The sequence below is a fragment of the Dipodomys spectabilis genome, unplaced genomic scaffold (genome assembly GCF_019054845.1).
Source record: "Dipodomys spectabilis isolate Male_0828 unplaced genomic scaffold, ASM1905484v1 ptg000032l, whole genome shotgun sequence".
NCBI lineage: Eukaryota > Metazoa > Chordata > Mammalia > Rodentia > Heteromyidae > Dipodomys > Dipodomys spectabilis.
Window position 1 is genome coordinate 4436682 of NW_024870709.1, and position 17629 is coordinate 4454310.

The following is a 17629-nucleotide window of genomic DNA, read 5'->3' on the forward strand; positions in this document are numbered from 1 at the left end:
CAGCCTTCAAAGTAGCTAAGATTATAGACATGATTCACCAGCTCCTGGCTTTTTTTCTTTTTACCATCTTTAAATAATTTTACAACAAAATTTTAATTTGATACACCAATTTGTGTGTGCAATGCATCCTAATCAGTGCTAACTCTTCTATTGCCACCTTATCTTCCCCACAATTTTAGTTTTCACTAAAGAAAATGATAAGAAAACATTTGACTTTTACTCTATTTAGTTATCTATTCCTGTGAAACACATTAAAAAATCTTAAAAAGCTCTTAAAAACAATGTTTCCATTTCTTGGGGTTCATTTTGATAAACATCATTTTATATGATCATATGCACATAGCGATGGTGCTGTTGCGATCCTCTGTTAAGAATATCCTAGACATATTCTAGTTATTACAAATGAGGGAAACCATGCAGCCTGTGTTTCTTAGGGTCTAAAAATGTAACATAATTTTTCATGGCTTTTCATATGATGATTGTGGATTAGATCACACTAAAACATGTTGTGTTCAATTAACTTCTAGGTATTTTTTAAACATTGATTACATGAGGAAATACATTGTAGAGCTCCAAATACAGTTAAAATATAAAGTGAGAATACAGTCAGAAAAACAATAGGAAATAAGGATAGAGAAAAATACAACTGTCATTTAAATAGATCAAATGTACTCATTATCTTGCCCATGTAATTGTAACCCCTCTGTACAGTATTTTCACAATAAAAAATTAAAAAACAACCTGAAAAGAGATACAAAATAAAAGTAACTTGCCAGACTGGATGAAAATCCTAACTTTTTATTTGGGTCCATGAATTAACTAAAACCAACAGAAGAGCTCAGCCTTCCTGCTCCCAATTTATATCTATCTTTCACTAAGACATTCATGTTGTATCCACCTCAGAATCAGGTTGGTGGATATATATTCTCACAGAATACAGAAAAGAGGTTCCAATGAAAGGAGAAACAGTCTACACAGATGTAAAACACACAGGGAACAATTATTAATATTTTATTGGCCAGATTGTTCTCCTAAAGATTTGGCGATGGTAACCTCTCTGGAATATGTATCTTCCCCATGTTCTTTATCCAATTAAACCAGAAGTTCATTTCTCTACCACAAAGACGGCTGAAGGTTGGCTGAAATATGTTCTTCCTAAAGCTGCCAGTAGCATGTAATAAATCTTTCTGTGCCCTTCAGCACAAATTTTGTCTCTATTTGTTGTGTTGAGGAAAGTGGCCAGACCTGATAAGAAGAACTCACGAGGTTTAAATCCCTGGTTAAGCCAGGGATTTTGATAATATATTATACAACAATTATAATTCCGCAGCAGCTTAGTCAGTAATCTCTAAGAGCAGTTATAATTTAAATAAATAGCTAATTGTCAATTTGGTATATGTTTTAAGTCTGTAACACATTTAAACATTAAAAGTTACTACAAATAAAGATTAAAGGCACTTAACAGATTTTTATATTAAGATTATAAAAAAAAAACTTGCTAGGTGCTGGTGGTTTACTCCTGTAATCCTAGATACTCAGGTGTTTGAAATTTGAGACTTGCAGTTCAAAGCCAGCCCAGGGAGGAAAGTCCTTGAGATTGCTACCAGAAAAATGGGGCTGTGGGGTCTGTGAATTATGTGGTATAGAAAGAGAGCATTAGACTTGAGCACAAAAGCTCGGGGACAGCACTCCGGCTCTGAGTTCAAGCCCGGCAGTGGATAAATAAAAAAATGATTTTAAAACATTTGTTGACTTGCTGTCAATGGCTTTTCTCACATCAAAAGTCATTTTTTATTGAATGTCAGTGGCCTTATTTAAAGAAAATCTATTAGGATAGAAGTGAGATAGGACTTGGACTAAGTGAGTCCAGCACAATATTGAATGGACTTCGTTTGTAAATGTGCTGTTTCCCTTCTCACTGAATTTCATGAGTGGAAATCAACCTTTATTCTGATTTCATGACAGGATTTCTTGAATTCTTGCTCCAGTTTAGGCTGAAATTAGGATCTTAGCATCCCATAGAGACTAGGATTTAGAGGTGTTGCCTTTCTTAAGATTAAACTTCAAAGATCCTATAGAAAGAGCACTGAAAGAGTATCAAGAGGATTTTGGAAGGATTTACATAGCCAGGGGAAAAGAACAAAAGTATAATTATGGGTTCATTTAATGTCTCTAGGAAAAAGATCTCTTCTAGCTGAGGAAATGTTATCTTTGTGAAACCCTAAAGCTGACAATGTACAAACTACCTGTTTTAATAAGTTGTACTTGTATAGAGAATCAATTTTATAAAATATCAATCCTTTCAAATATAAGATGCTTCATAAAAATCATTGATACTATGTTTTAAGTCAGTTATCTGGACTTACATTTATTAGTAGAACTAATAGGGTTTGATTTTTTGTTTGTTTCCATTGATGCTGTTAGTAGATACATTGTCAAACTTTTTATTGCTGTGATCTAAGTTTCTTAGAAACCAAGTTAAGGGAGGAAAGATTTATTTTTGGCTCTCAGTGTCAGACAGTGCAGACCATGGTGGGAAGAATTTCGTGGTGAGATAATCAGTGGCAGAGGACCTTCTGAATCTCATGGAAGACAGGATGCACAGATAGATGGAATAACCAATGGCCTGGTATAAAATTTAAAGGAAGACTTCTGGAAATACACTTTCTCCAATCATGCCACACCTCCTACAGTATCTGAAACCTATCTGAACACTGCCATCAACTGGAAAAATCCTTGAACTCCTAAGTCAGGGTAGGATATCCCACATCAAATGCAATTCGTCCTTCTCCTAGAGAACCTTAGATGTTTACCGTTCTCACATCGTCAAAACTCTTGGTCCAGAGTATCTGTCCTACCTCTCCCATGTAAGCATCTGTAAAATTAAAAAGTAAATAAATAAAGTTATGTACTTTGTAGATAAACTGGCACAGAATAAATTTACCATTTTTTTTTTAAAGAGGCAGGTGATTTTGACTCATGCCTATAATCTTAGATACTCTGTAGGCTGACATGTGAGGATCATGCTTTGATGCCAGCCCAGACAGGAAGGACTATGAGACTCCTCTTATTAGCTATCAAAAAGCCAGAAATAGATCTTTTTCTTAAGTGTAGGGTTCTATTTATGAGTGAAAATAGCCAAGCTAAAGGACAGTACCAAGGCTTTGAGTTCATGTCCCAGAATTAGAACACATACACACATATTCACACCGACTCATACACATACAAATACACACATACACACACATAATAAAATAAAAGATGAGGACATAGAGAGATAGGAAGGAGGCCAAGAAAGAGCAAAACTCATGCAGGAAAACAGTCAATTCTGTAGCTACTTGATTATCATCAGGGACAAGTAGTGATACAATGTGAGCTAAGCAAGGTTTGGGCAGCAAAAATACAGATAATGAACAGTAACTGTAGATTACATTTTCTAAACTGAAATTATTTTTTATCTTTATACAATATAATTTTAACATTATGGTGTTTAGCTTGCTTAAAAATGGCTACAGGGTTAACCTACAGTTTGCTGAAGCATGTGATATCAAAATGTCTGACGCAAGCTCTTGACTGTCACCATGTCTTTAGAGTAAGATTTGTACTTCATCAGCAAACAGTTGAAATAGTTGTGCAGCTCCTTTAATCATTGTTGGAGTATTCAAACCAGTGCTTCCCCTAAAAGCCATCTTGCTGGGTGCCTGGCTACACATACTTCATTTAAAGAAGCCAAGGCATCAAGAAGGGGGGTCTAACAGAGAATCAAATCGCCCTGTTAGCTAATACCATTGCTTATTATAGGAAATGTAAACTTTGAAAGGTTGACCTATAATAGAGTCCTATCATTAGCATTTAATATACTTAGTGATGCTTAACAGTACTTAACTCCTGTCTTGAGTGCCTCAAGATAGGTGAATCACTCCAATATATCTCAAAATACATGCATAAAGTAAAGCATTTATATATATATATATGTATATATACATACACATATACATGTATATTTATATGGCACATTATGAAACAATTACTTTTCAATTTATATGCAAAATGCTGCTAATATAACCTATTCATTTAAGTACGTAACTATTAATTGAATTATGTAAATATATGTGACATGCTAAATATAGCTCAAAGTCTTCTCATTGCAAATCACCCAAGTTTTAAACATCATCGGCCTACAGATCTGAGATCTGTATAGGCAAAAGGCAAGCTTTGTTTGAGATAGTTGGGTTTGAACTTGCCTTACTCTCTCTTACTTGTCTTTTTTTTTTCTTTTTGGTCTGTCTTGGGGCTTGAATTCAGGGACTTGGCACTGTCCTGAGCCTCTTTGTGCTCAAGGCTAGACCTCTACCTCTTGAGCCACAGAGCCATTTCTGGTTTTTGAGTGGTTTTTTGGATATAAGAGTCTCATTGGGGACTTTTCTGCTTTGGACTGTAAGTAGCTAAGAGTGAGCCACTGGCACCCAGCTCCTACTGGTCTTTATTCTCAAGATGACTTTAAAAAAATCATATCACACTAGCATTTACTTAGGAATAATTACCGATTATATTGTCTTTTGAGTTTCAAATGTGGGAGAATAGATCTTTCTTTTTTTCCTCCAAAGCAATTTTTGTTTCTTAATTCTAGATGGAAAGCAATTTCTAGATATCCAGCATGATGCAATTCTTTAAACAAATTAACCTGATACCCTTGCTCATTATAGGTACATGCCTGTCATCCCAGATGATTGAGATCCAAACTGGCCTGCATATAAATGTGAAACCCTAACACCAAAATAGGGAACTAAGCCTGACAATGTCACTCCTGGCCTGTAATCCTAGCTACTCAGGATTACTTAGTTCCCAGGGGATGGGAAACTAAGGCTCATAGTTCAAAGCCTACTCAAGAAGTCAATGAGACACATATCCCCAAAAAGTTATGTCAAGCTATAGCTCAAGTGATAGATCAGTGCCTTTGAGTGAAACAGTAAAGGACAATGCCCAGATTCTGAGTTCAAGCCTCAGTACAGGCACTAAATAAATAACTTAAAAATATTAGAGGGTGTGGCTCAAATGATTAAATGACTATCTGGCAACTGTAAAACTCTGAATTCAAATTATAGCATTGTAGAAAAACACAACCAAGAAGTCCATCTATAGAAAATAAATTTATTGTTTGGTAGCACGTTATTTTTAGTGTTTTTTTCCTTAAATTTTCTGCTGTGTTTGGGCTCTTTCCTAGAGTGTATACTTACTGTCATTGCTTTCAACTCAGGATTTGGCATGATTTTAATATATGCATTCAGTGAGATATGAAGGAAGTTTTTGAAAAAGAAATTCCAAAAGTTGTGACACCTTGTGAGGCTTTTAATTAAAATCTGAGTTTTGTAGAGTTTTGCAGTAGACATGGTACTTAGACTTTGTAATCCTGGTTGCCATAGTAACCTTATGTGAACATTTTACACGCTGCTACTCCTCATATTAGATATCAAGTCTATCGGTACAATTGACTAGTGGTTTAAAAGCTTTATACCATGTTTTAAACCTCCTTTCTATATGGAAGGTACCCTCAGAATAGTGATGCCTTTTCTCATTCCAAGCCAAGTAAGAACATTCATTAAAATTGGTTGTTATGTTTGCTTGAATTGTTAGGTTAATGTGTTCTTTGACAAGAAGGCTAAAAATGTTATTTGGGCATCTAATTAATTTGTTTAAAATTGATTGAATTAAACTGGGCAAAAGAGACTACTCTGCTTGGATTTCATTTGTCTAGCTTGTTTATTCTCTAGTTCACCAGCCGAATATGATCATTGTAAGGGAAGATAATTTATCTGTGCTAATGAACGTGAAGGCCTGGACCAGTCAATTTCCCATCATTATGACAAAACACTAAAACAAAATCATGGTAAATAGGAACAATTTATGCTGGCTTTTGGCTTCAGAGATTTCAGTGCATGGATCATTTGACTCCATGAGAGAGAAAGAGGGAAGAAGGAGAGGGAGCCAGGGACACATGACACCTCCAAAGAGATTCACCTACTTTTTTTCAACAAGAGCTTCACCATTGCCCAATCAGTTACTAGTTGTAAACCATGCTTTTAACACATGCATTTTAGGAGACATTACAGAGTCAAACCATAAAATTGTATACCTGGAGAAATATTGTGGTTTAATAAATTTTAGCCAGAATTAGCATAAGTCATATATGAGAAATCTTGCCTGGCCACAGAGGTGAAATTAAGTCCTGACAGATGCTTAAGTAAGAATGACAGTACCCAGAGTCAAGGTGTTCTGAGGTGGTGCAACAAATTTTGTTATCACATAATCCCAAGATAAGGAAGATAGAAAGATTTTGCATAGACTAAAAAGGAGATTGCAATGTGTCATAGGGACAGGCCGTAGAGGTATGTGACTATCAGTGAAGTATGCTAGTACTGTCTCGAAATTAGAAGAGGCAGATAGCAAATTTTTTCTAAGGTCTGATGGAGTAAGTATAGCTCTGCGGACATCTTTGTTTTGGTTCAGTGATACTCTCAGCTTGCACTTAATCATCTCTGCAACTGTGGGCAAAGAAATAAAAGCTACAGAAAATAAGTCATAGTGTCTCACCTACAAGACAAGTAGAAATGTGAAATATTCTGGTGAATGACATAATTAAATATGTATAGCCCATTTTAGTCACAAATAGAGGATTATTTTCCCCTGAGGATTAATGAGAATTGCAATCTTAATACTTTTATTACTTTCTATTACTTTAACAGGAATTCCAGAGCCTGTTGAAGTGGCCTACTGCTGGATATCTACCTACTCAGAAAACAGACTAAAGTTTGAGGGCAAAGCAGGTACAAACACTAAAAAATGGAGGATATATATATATATATATATATATATATATATATATATACACACACACACACACACACATATACATGTGCACATGTGTGTATATGTATACAAAGATATGTGCATGCAAAAATTTGTGCATGTTGACACACATGTGTTCATATGCATGTGATCAGTTTATGCACACATAAATGTGCATATTATATATGTGTGTATGTGCATATTCATTTATGTGTGTATCTGAGTATCCCTATGTAATAATGGATAATACTATAATATACACATGTTCACATACTCAGTACTTCCATCATATTTAAAATTTTGAAACTAATGGTGAATATTTTAAAGATATTCAGGAAATACATATGAATAGAAAATTTGAATTTGAGATCTACAGTACAACGTATTTTTAAAGTGACAGAAGCAAAGAAATTGAAAAACAAGAGAAGAAACCGCAACATATTAGCTAGAACTTTTTATCTAAGTAAAATATTCTCTACACATGAGCTAAGGGGATAACATTTCTGAAATGGCTGTGCAAATAATTTGTCCCACCTTCCCTCCAAGGAAGTAATCCTGGAACTAATTATCATTACATGTCAAAAGCAACTGAAACCAGACATTGGTTACTTATATCTATTATTCTAGCTATTTGGGAGGTGATAATCAGCTCCTAGACCAGACAACATTGTCTTGATGACACCATCTCAGCAAAAAGGGCTGAGGGTAAAGGCATGCAACTCTCATCCTAACTACAGTGATAAGAGAAAATAGAGCGAAGTAAGCCAGGCCCAAAAAAACATAAGCCCCATGGTTTCCCTTATTTGCAATATCTAGTATATGTATGAGTCAAGCAGAAAAGGTCAGGTAATGTGATGTTAGGAAAATGAACCCTTAGATATGTATTTTAATGTTTTTTTCTTTCATGCATGTGTTTCTAACGCATTTATAAGACTATTTCTTTGTTGCTTTGTATGTCCCTCCCCCACAGTATAACCCCTGCTTTCACTATATTTGATGTCAGTATAACTTGTGGAGGAGATGGGGAAAAACAAGTCGTTTAAGGATACAGGTGGACCTGTTGCAACAACCAGAAGTGCAAGTTGTCATGTCGAAAACGAGCTTTACAATGTCGGTGGGGGAGGGGGAGGAGGATTGGGACTGGGTGGGGAGGGGGGAGGCTGGGAAGGGATGTGAAGGATAAACAAAGGAGGAGGCTGCAATGCTTGTTAAGAAATGTACGCATTATCCTGCCCATGTAATTGTAACCCCTCTGTACAGTATGTTCACAAATAAAATAAAATAAATTAATTAAAAAAATTTTAAAAAAAAAGAGAAAATAGAGGATCACTGTCCAGAATGGCCTAAAAAGTGAGACGCTATCTTAAAAATAACCAGAGCACAAAAGTGTGGAGGTGTGGCTCAAGAAATTGAAACCCTGGGGCTGGGAAGGTGGCTCAGTGGTAAAGCGCTTGCCTTGCATGCCTGAGGCCCTGGGTTTGATTCCTCAGCACCACATAAGCAAAAAGAAAAAAGCCGGAAGTGACGCTGTCTCAAGTGTTAGAGTGCTAGCCTTGAGCTGAAGAGCTGAGGGACAGCGCCCAGGTCCAGAGTTCAGGCCCCACGACCGGATCCCCTACCCCCCAAAAAAGAAATTGAAACCCTGCCTAGTAGCACAAATCCCTGAGTTCAAACTGCAGTATTGTGAAAATTTAAAACAGAACATCAAAACAACAACAGCAGCAGCAATAACAATAACAAGAACAATCCAATAAAATAGTGCCTCTTAAATTCATCCTAAAGAGATATAAAGAAAATAGTACCTGGAGAAACTCTAAGTAAGCATACTAAATATCAGTTAGAACATGGAACATCTTTGAACCTTGAGCCCTGACTTGCATTCAATTCATCTCATCTTGCTGTTAGGGAGGTTCTACTGCAAATAGTCCTGATGTTGAACTTCTGTCTTTCTCAGTTCCTAAAATTTAGGGTTAAGATTAAGATTACTCTAAAAATAATTAGGAAAAAGCCAAATAAATAGACTTTATACATTCTAGAAAAGCTAAACTTAGTGTCTAACTAGATCCAATCCATTAAGGATAAAGAGCATCAGGAATGATCATACACAGACAATGAAAGCAGAAAACAATTATACAATTCTGGACAATTGCCAATTTATTGATTTGCTAACAACAATTCTATGTGTAAGAACTTTCTCAGGACAAAGAAAAATTCAATCCCAACCAATAACTGATGCAGGGATGTTTGCAATAGCCTTATCCACAAAGTATCTCTCCCAGAATTATGAGGAAAAAGCAGAGATGTTCATTGAGAGGATGAAATGGATAAACAAACTGAATTGTATTCTTACAATAACTACTATTCAGCAATACAAAATAGATTATTGACAGCTGCAAGAAGCACACACAAAAACACTCTAAAGCATTTTGTCAAAAAAAATAAAAAACAAATGTACATGTATTGCAAGATTTATTTGTCATGGAGCCCCAAGACTGCATGAACTAATCTATCATGACGTAAGTTGAAGCATATTTTTCTTTGAGAGTAAAACTTGGTCTGGGTTCCAATTTTATGTAAATGTGTTAATTTGAATTTCACATGTTTAAGCATGTATTTTTAAAAGAACTCCACAATAAAAATTAAATCAATCTGTATAGTTTTCTTCCAGTTTATACGAAGACAGAGATTGGATAGAAAAGCAAAAGGCAAATGATGCTTGTTTTTCTAAGATAGTAATTAAAGAGAACAAAAGTAAATGTCAAAACTATAAAACATTGTAGCTTATAGTAATTCAAGAGTTATTAAAGTAGGAATTTTAGTCAGAAGGGTGTATCTAAGTGCAGCCTTGAAATTTACAATTCATATCAGCAAAATATGCTATTATTTCCCTTACATATCAAATACACTTTTGCTTCCAGGATATTTTGTTAAAGCATACTGTATCAGCACTATCTTTCCTCAGAGCAATGATGTGTTATATCAAGCCAAAACGCATCTTTCATATGTAACAATATAAACTGAAAGCTAACAGAAAACAGCAAATCAAACTCATTTCCAGACGATTATCTTCTGAGCACAGTAAAATTAAGTACATGAAACTATAATATTTGCCAATATTCATTCCAGAAAAAAAACACTTGACTACCACAAAACTTTGGACATACATGAAGACATGTCTATTTCTGGTTGTATAATCTGGCTTGAGCTATCTGTGAGGCTTCTTAAATCTTATAATGAAGTTTGCAGCAGATGGATTAATTCATCTATGTGTAAATTAAAGCAAAATGAGCAAGGAATGAACTCTCCCCTGGGAACAAGTGAATGGAAGTTTTTCTGATAAACATCTGATTCATGACCACTGCTGTATTTTAGTCACTGAAGTTAAATGCTCCCTTGTCACAGATTACACCATAAAATAATGGATATAAAATTTCTAAGATGGTGAAATTATGATGCTTAATCATGTATTTTATTTGTATGGTGTAAATTGTGTTGATTATCTCATAGGTCAATTGATTCTGAACATATAATTTAACTACATAAAAGGCCATAAATGTTTTCTGCATAAATCCTAAATATTAATCAAGAAATTTGACATTTAATGATTTGACAATTTAAGAATAGTTTTGTAACCAGTAAAAAAAAATCCCACAATTTTCCTATCCAACAATATGTTTAACTATGGATGTTGACTTAAGGTAAATATGTCTTTGTACCTATTTAAAATGTAATTAGATCTTAATTTTTCTCAGTATTGATGATTGAACTTAGTTTCTTTGCAAGTACTTGACTACTGAGCTATCTTCCAAGACAATTTAAAATAATTATTTTGTGTCTATTCTCAGTAAATTTTCCCAGGCTTTCCTCAAAGTTAGAATTGTGTATTAGCTTCCCAAGTAGCTGAGATTACACATTTGCACTACCATTTTGGTAAAACAAAGTAATTCTAATTTTTGAGACTAAGTTTCAAAACTAGTTGTATTTGTTTTGTTGTTTTTGTTGTTATTTAATGAGTGTGAATACTTCATTTATATAAAATGTCCTCATATCATTGATATATGTCTGGCTTAATATTATCAATCTAATAATTTAATCTACAAATAGCCAATAATCTAATAATTTAATCTATAAATAATCTAATAATTTAATCTATAAATATCCAAAGCTAAAAGTGAAACTTTCTCTCAAAAATATAACACATAGTAAGCTGGAATTTTTTTTAAAAATAGTTAAAATAAGTTCTTAAAGTTTCCACAAAATATCTTTCAAATAAATGGAAGAATTTGTTACTTGATTAATATGATTCAACAACCAGAGTTATTTAAATAAAAACATACTTTTTCAACAAAAAGAGTAAGCCTATTTCATGAAGTAAAGATACTTATACATGCTGTTTTAAATGAATATTAGAGAATCTCAAATAATGAACAAATCCTTAGTTACCCCAACCAAAATATGATTCCTCTAAAAATGTACACCTCAAGAGCCTTTTCAGATCAAGTAATTTATGGATAATTCATTGAAATGGCACTTTGCAGGTTTTGCTTTATTAAATGATTATTGTTACAAAACCATATTGAATAATGAATACATTGAAGAAGGCTTTTGGAGACTACTTAAATACTATAAAGGTGTATAATTATTCATAAGCATGCATTTTTTTCCTCTGATTCCTACTTTTCTCTGTTTTATTTAAAGAAATACCAGCTGTAAGCATCTCTGAATGTCACACTTGTATTAATTTATCTCTTTCCATCATCTAACACTCCCTTTTCATTCCTGCTCTATAAATTTTCCACAATTAAGAACACGCTGTTTTTCTGTAGCTATATAATATATATCATATATAATATAATTCCTATTTTTATTTTGTATATGTCTTCAATAAATTTTTATATTTTCACAGCTTTTCAGTAGTTTAGTCTTTTATTCTTTATGCAGAGGATTATGTAGAGATGTGTATTACAGTATGTAGTTACCATATTGGAATTTTCTGCGTTTGAATGCTCATTTTTTATTTTATCAGTGCCTTTTCATATCTTCAGTCATGTACTTATTCCACTTAGCTTCCTTCTCTCAAAAACTTGTCACTAGCATTTCTTGTAGGAGTGTTCATGTGGTGATGAATTCTCCTAGCTCTTGTTGGAAAAGTCTTTATCTCTTTTCATGTCTGAAAGACTTTTGCTGGATTCAGTATTTCTGTTTGTTTGTTCTTAGCAGCATACAGAATTGTTTCTTCCCAGCAATATACTAAATGTATTATGTTATAAACAATAGTGCCAGGCATAAGGCATATCCTTTACATGACAATTTCTCCTTTGTCTGTATTTAAAAGTCTTCTGTGTGTCATTTATCTTTTAGAATGTTACAACAGTATATCATGGCACACCTATTTTTAATGAACACATTAGGTTCCCTTCAACCTTCCTATACCTGAATACTCAAAACATATCTTTTGTTGTGAAATGTTTACTCTTATCATTTCCTTAATTGGGAAGAATTTTGATGCTATGTTGTGTGTATGTCTAACTTGATTACCAATTTACCCTCTGGCTCTCACCATGACGATCAAAATAGCCAAATTTGTAGAAAAGTCCATGGACATCAACTGGAAAATATTATATATGTTTGGAGCTGAATAGACAGTTTTGAAGTATCGGTGACAGACAAATACAAATTCAGTGGGAAGAATAATCACAAATTGTTGGGTGCCTATATTTTGTTGTTGTTTTGTGTATATGAGTGTATCAATATTAAAGTGTGAACTCAGAACTCATACTTATCTTTTTCCTTTTTTTATTTTCATTTTTAAGGCTTATCTTCTATCACTTGAGCTATGCCTCCACTCCTGTCATTTTGTTGGTTAATTGGAGATAAGACTATTTCAAAGGTATCTGACTGGCTTAGAACTACAATAGCCAGAGTTCAGCTTCTGAATAGTGAAATTAAGGCAAGAGTCAAATGGAACACATGGGTCATTCAAGATTAGCACTGAGGACCTCTAGCCCCAAAAGCAAAAATCATACCCTTAAGCCAGCCTGTTTAAATTTATATTTAATATTCGTCCTAGATTTTAAGTTATCTCTGTGTATGTAGTTAACATTTGCTTCCAGACATTCTCATTTGTGTTTCAATGATAACTTGAAAAACAGTAAAATAAATGATTCCAAGTCCATAAAAATACTCTAAGATTAGCTATCAAATAAAAAATTAGAAAGTTGACCACATTTTAAAAAACATTTAGCAATATTTGACATAAAGATGTAAATGTCAGTTAGAGAAGAGGATTCAGTTCATGGGGTTTGTACAATTGATGATGATTGTTAATAATAATACTTGGTACATTTGAAATGGGTAAGAAAGTAGATATGAAGTGCTTTCACTTTCAGTAATGTTCAAAGTAGCCACTTCATAATATGTCCATATTTTGAAGCTTCTGTACATAAGAAATTGATTTAAAAATTCATTTGACAATTTCAGACAAATTATTTTTTAAAGAAAAAGGAAAATAAGCTTTTACTGGCTTTGAAGCAGGACGTATTAGGCTATGGGTTGTGAGAAAGAAGTTTGACTCTCCTTTCCACTCTCCTGCAAACACTGTCTTCACTGGGGGCTGCTTTCAATGTGATGAATGGCTCCATGGCTCTTGAGATAGTTGGATTCTAGGTGGGAAAATGACAAGAAGCTTATGGGAAGGTTTAAATCTAAAAGAGAAAAAGAAAGTTTTAAATCTATTAAAAAAGGAGATAGCAGAATGGAGAAAATAATATAATATCAGGTAGAAATTTTAAACAATATGATAGGAAATAAGAAGATTATTGGTTTCAAGTTAAGAAAAGGATGCTTTCTCCAAATATGTTTAAAATTGAAATTTACAAAGTACAAACTCATTATTCTGCTTTCCTTCTAGTCTTGCTCAATGTCATGAAATGTACACATTATGTAATGAAGAATTTTAATGATTCCTTGCTGTGTTTTGGATTTGGTTATTTTGAGGATTACTTTAAATATTGTACAATAATATGGTCAGCTCAATTTTTATTGTTAAATAATATAATATTAGAAAATTTTAGTTTGTAGATTCCCAAGTATATGTATCACTCATTCACCTGGTTACTGTTACCATGACTATAATCCTGGTATTTAGAAATTATAGCAGCTTTAGAAGGATTAGCTAAACAGATGCAAATCTTGATAAAACTTGGACAAAAATTTCACAGCAATCAGAAATGATATCCTATGAGTCTATATAGAGAGGAAATGTTCTCTTTCAAGTTGAAAATGGAAAAGACTGGCAACAATATGACTTCTCTGGAAAGCAGAGCCTGGCTTCAAGAAAAATATTTGTTTCATATTCAATAATACTTTCTACCAGTTTGAAAAACATTGACACACTCTTTCTTCGGACAGTGTGTGACACACACACACACACACACACACACACACACACACACACAAGTTGATCCATTCCAAAATGTGATGGGTAGAATATTTTAACCGTCAAGAAAAAATTAGGTTAAGCACAACATGATGCAATTTGTAAGCTCTCATTCAGTCTAAAGCTGAAATCAGAACACTGGTATATAAAATCCTAATACTGTTCTTAGGTAACTCAATCATGAGAAACAGAGAAGCCACATTTTGAGAGATCGGATTGGGAATCGTTATTAGAAAGCTGGAGTCTTCAGGCCGACCAATATCACAAAGGCCTACAGCTTTGGGAAAACACTTAACACTGTTAGAAAACAGCCATGAGAGCAGGAGAGGAAAGAAAGAGCAGCAAAACAACACCAACCAACCAGAGCAACCCCTATGGAGAGCTGAAGTAGGATGCCATGTTGACTGGAGGAGAGCCAGGAGACACAAGAGAAGCAACACATGGGACATGGCATAATGGTGCCTGAGCTGGTCTGGCCTAAATCAGGTCAGGTCAGAGGGCAGGATCACTGGGAGCCTGAGAGAGCCGGACCAAGATTGATAGGTTCAGTAACCTATTGTCCAAGTACTCGCCCTTGCCTCTAGGAATTCAGGCATGCCCATCCATCACCTGAGAGGTGGGACCTACCCTTCCTTCACCATGAAGACAAAATGGTGCCAGTTAAACCTAATTTCGTCTCCACTATGTGGTCAAGATGGTACTGGCTAGACCCAGTCTCCCTAGCTCATTACAAGGTTCTCACAAAATCAACTTCAGATATACTTCAAAGATTATAGAATGTTATAGAAGGAGTTGGAATAAAGACCTTCATATTAGAAATACAAAAGTCAATGTGGGGAAGAGATACAAAAGTAGAAATAGGGTTCTGATGAAAGTACAGGTACATTTATGCTTTATTTTACACTTGACTATATTACTTTAAAATAGTTTCACTTAGCTCCCCATTCTTCTTTCCCTCTCCCCCCCTCCCGCCCCTGCAGCCTCATGTAATAGATAAGAACACATCCTCTCATTTTAAGAAACATCTGTCCCAGTAGTTTAAGAAAAGATGTCGAGCGTTTGTCAGAGCGGCCCGCGCCGTGGAGCAGGCCCTGCGGATTTCCGTGCGGCTGTGTCGAGATGGTCACATTGTTTATTGGAAACCCGCCTGCGAGGCTCTAGAGCAGGAGATCCGCTCACTCTTGGAGCAGTTCGGGAAGGTGCTGGAATGTGACATCATTCAGAACAGCGGCTGAGGATGCCATCCGAAACCTGCACCACTACAAGCTTCATGGGGTGAACATCAATGTGGAAGCCAGCAAGAACAAGAGCAAAGCTTCAACCAAGTGACACGTGGGTCACATCAGTTCCCCTGGTACCAACAAGGAGCTTCGGGCCATGTTTGAGGAGAATGGTTCAGTCGTCGAATGCGACATCGTGAAAGATTACGCTTTTGTCCCCATGGAGCGGGCTGAGGATGCAGGGGAGGCCATCAGAAGCCTTGATAATACAGAGTTTCAAGGCAAACGAATGCATGTGCAGTTGTCCACCGGCCGGCTTAGGACTGCGTCCAGGATGGGAGACCAGAGCGGCTGCTAGCGGTGCGGGAAAGAGGGGCATGGGTCCAAAGAGGGTCCCCTAGATCGTTTGGGCCGCGTGGCCGACTTGACCAAGCAATATAATGAGCGATAGGGAGCGGTGCGTACGCCTCACACCATGAGCTATGGGGATTCATTGTATTACAACAACGCTGCAGCTGCCTCTGCATGTAATTCCACAAAGCAGACCCTGTCCCAGCTGCCACGAGTCCAGAACACAGCCATGGCCAGTCACCTCTCCTCCACTTCTCTCAATCCTTACGATAGACCTCTATTGACGACTTCAGGAGCTGCAGCTGCTGCTGTTAATGCAGCTTCCACTTCATGCCCTGCGTCGCGCTTCAGCCCCAGTCCCTTCTCTTGGAGAGGGCTCCAGTTACAGGCATGACAGCGAGTTGTCCCAAGCTTCCGCAGCCGCGCGGAATTCCCTGCGCAACATGGCCCAGGATGAGCAAGGGCAATTTGCAGATCAGGCCCGGTACTCAGCCTTTTAAAGCTGGAGGCGGGATGTGTGTGGGCTGAAATTCCGAGCTGCAGTGGTGCATGAGAACACACCCTTCGTGGTACCCCAACTCCGGGACGTTCTCGGCTCTGTGCACTCAGTCCCTCAGGCACCGTGGACCTTCATTTACCTTGCTAAGTGCAGATCATCTTTTTCTTCTCTCCTGCCCATTTTCCTGTTCTTTCTGTCTTTCAGTACCTGTTGTGTTCTCCCAGCAGACCTTGTTGTATGCCGAAACTGGTGGGGGCTGCGCTGTCCCCTCCCTGCCTCTGGCCGCCTCTGGGTACTGGGTTTGGGAATGACTCTGTGTGAAAGTCACTGCTCCAGCATTTCTTTTTGGCTCAAAGGCTAGACCAGTAGAGCTGGGTCACTCCTTTTCTCTCTGATGAAATAAATGTTTTTCAACTTAAAAAAAAGGAAAAGATATCTAGTGTGGCTATTAAACTGGGAATATAATAGTTTTACAGAATTGCTGTAGGTGTTATGATGCATATGAAATAATTAGCATATGTACTGTGTCAAATAAAAGTTATGTTTAAATGATTATTTTCAAATATTGTGGAACTTATTTAATCAATATTATGAGCATATCTGTCCTTCCTTCCTTCCTTCCTTCCTTTCTTCTTTCCTTCTTTCCTTCCTTCCTCTGTCTCTGTCTCTGTCTCTCTCTCTGTCTGTCTGTCTCTCTTTCTTCCTTTCTTTTCTTTTCTTTTTTTTGTATATAAGCCAAGGGCTTGAACTCAGGGCCTGGGCACTGTCCTTGAGTTTCTTTGACTCAAGGGTCGCCTTCTACTTCTTGCTTTTTCTTCCAGCTTTTTCTGTTTATGTGGTACTGAGGAATCGAACACAGGGCTTTATTCATGCTAGGCAAGCACTCCACCACTAAGCCACATTCCCAACCCTATTTAGTCTACTTTTGTATATACAATTTCTGTCAATTAATTATACATATATATTTATGATTATTGAGAATCTATGCAATATAAGTAGACTGGTGAAATTTTGGTCATTCCCAAATAAATTATAAGAGTGTAAGGTCATTTGAAGTAAAGATATTTTCCTAATTTTGTGTTTGTTATACTTTTACCCTCCTGCCACATCTATCTTAAGTTATCTTTGTTGGAAAATATCTCCTTTGCCTTCTACTGATTGAAAGCCTTCAGGAATTTTCATGCCCAAATTCCATCTTCTCTAGGCTACTTTCCTAGAGTAACTACTTACTCTTTTTTCTGAATTTCAATAAATGTTGTCCATAAAATAATGTAT

General features: G+C 35.9%; 1 pseudogene; it reads left to right on the forward strand.

Moving 5' to 3' along the window:
- The first annotated feature begins 15360 nt into the window (after positions 1-15360).
- On the forward strand, positions 15361-16526 carry LOC122105658 (annotated as a pseudogene).
- The last annotated feature ends 1103 nt before the right edge of the window (positions 16527-17629 follow it).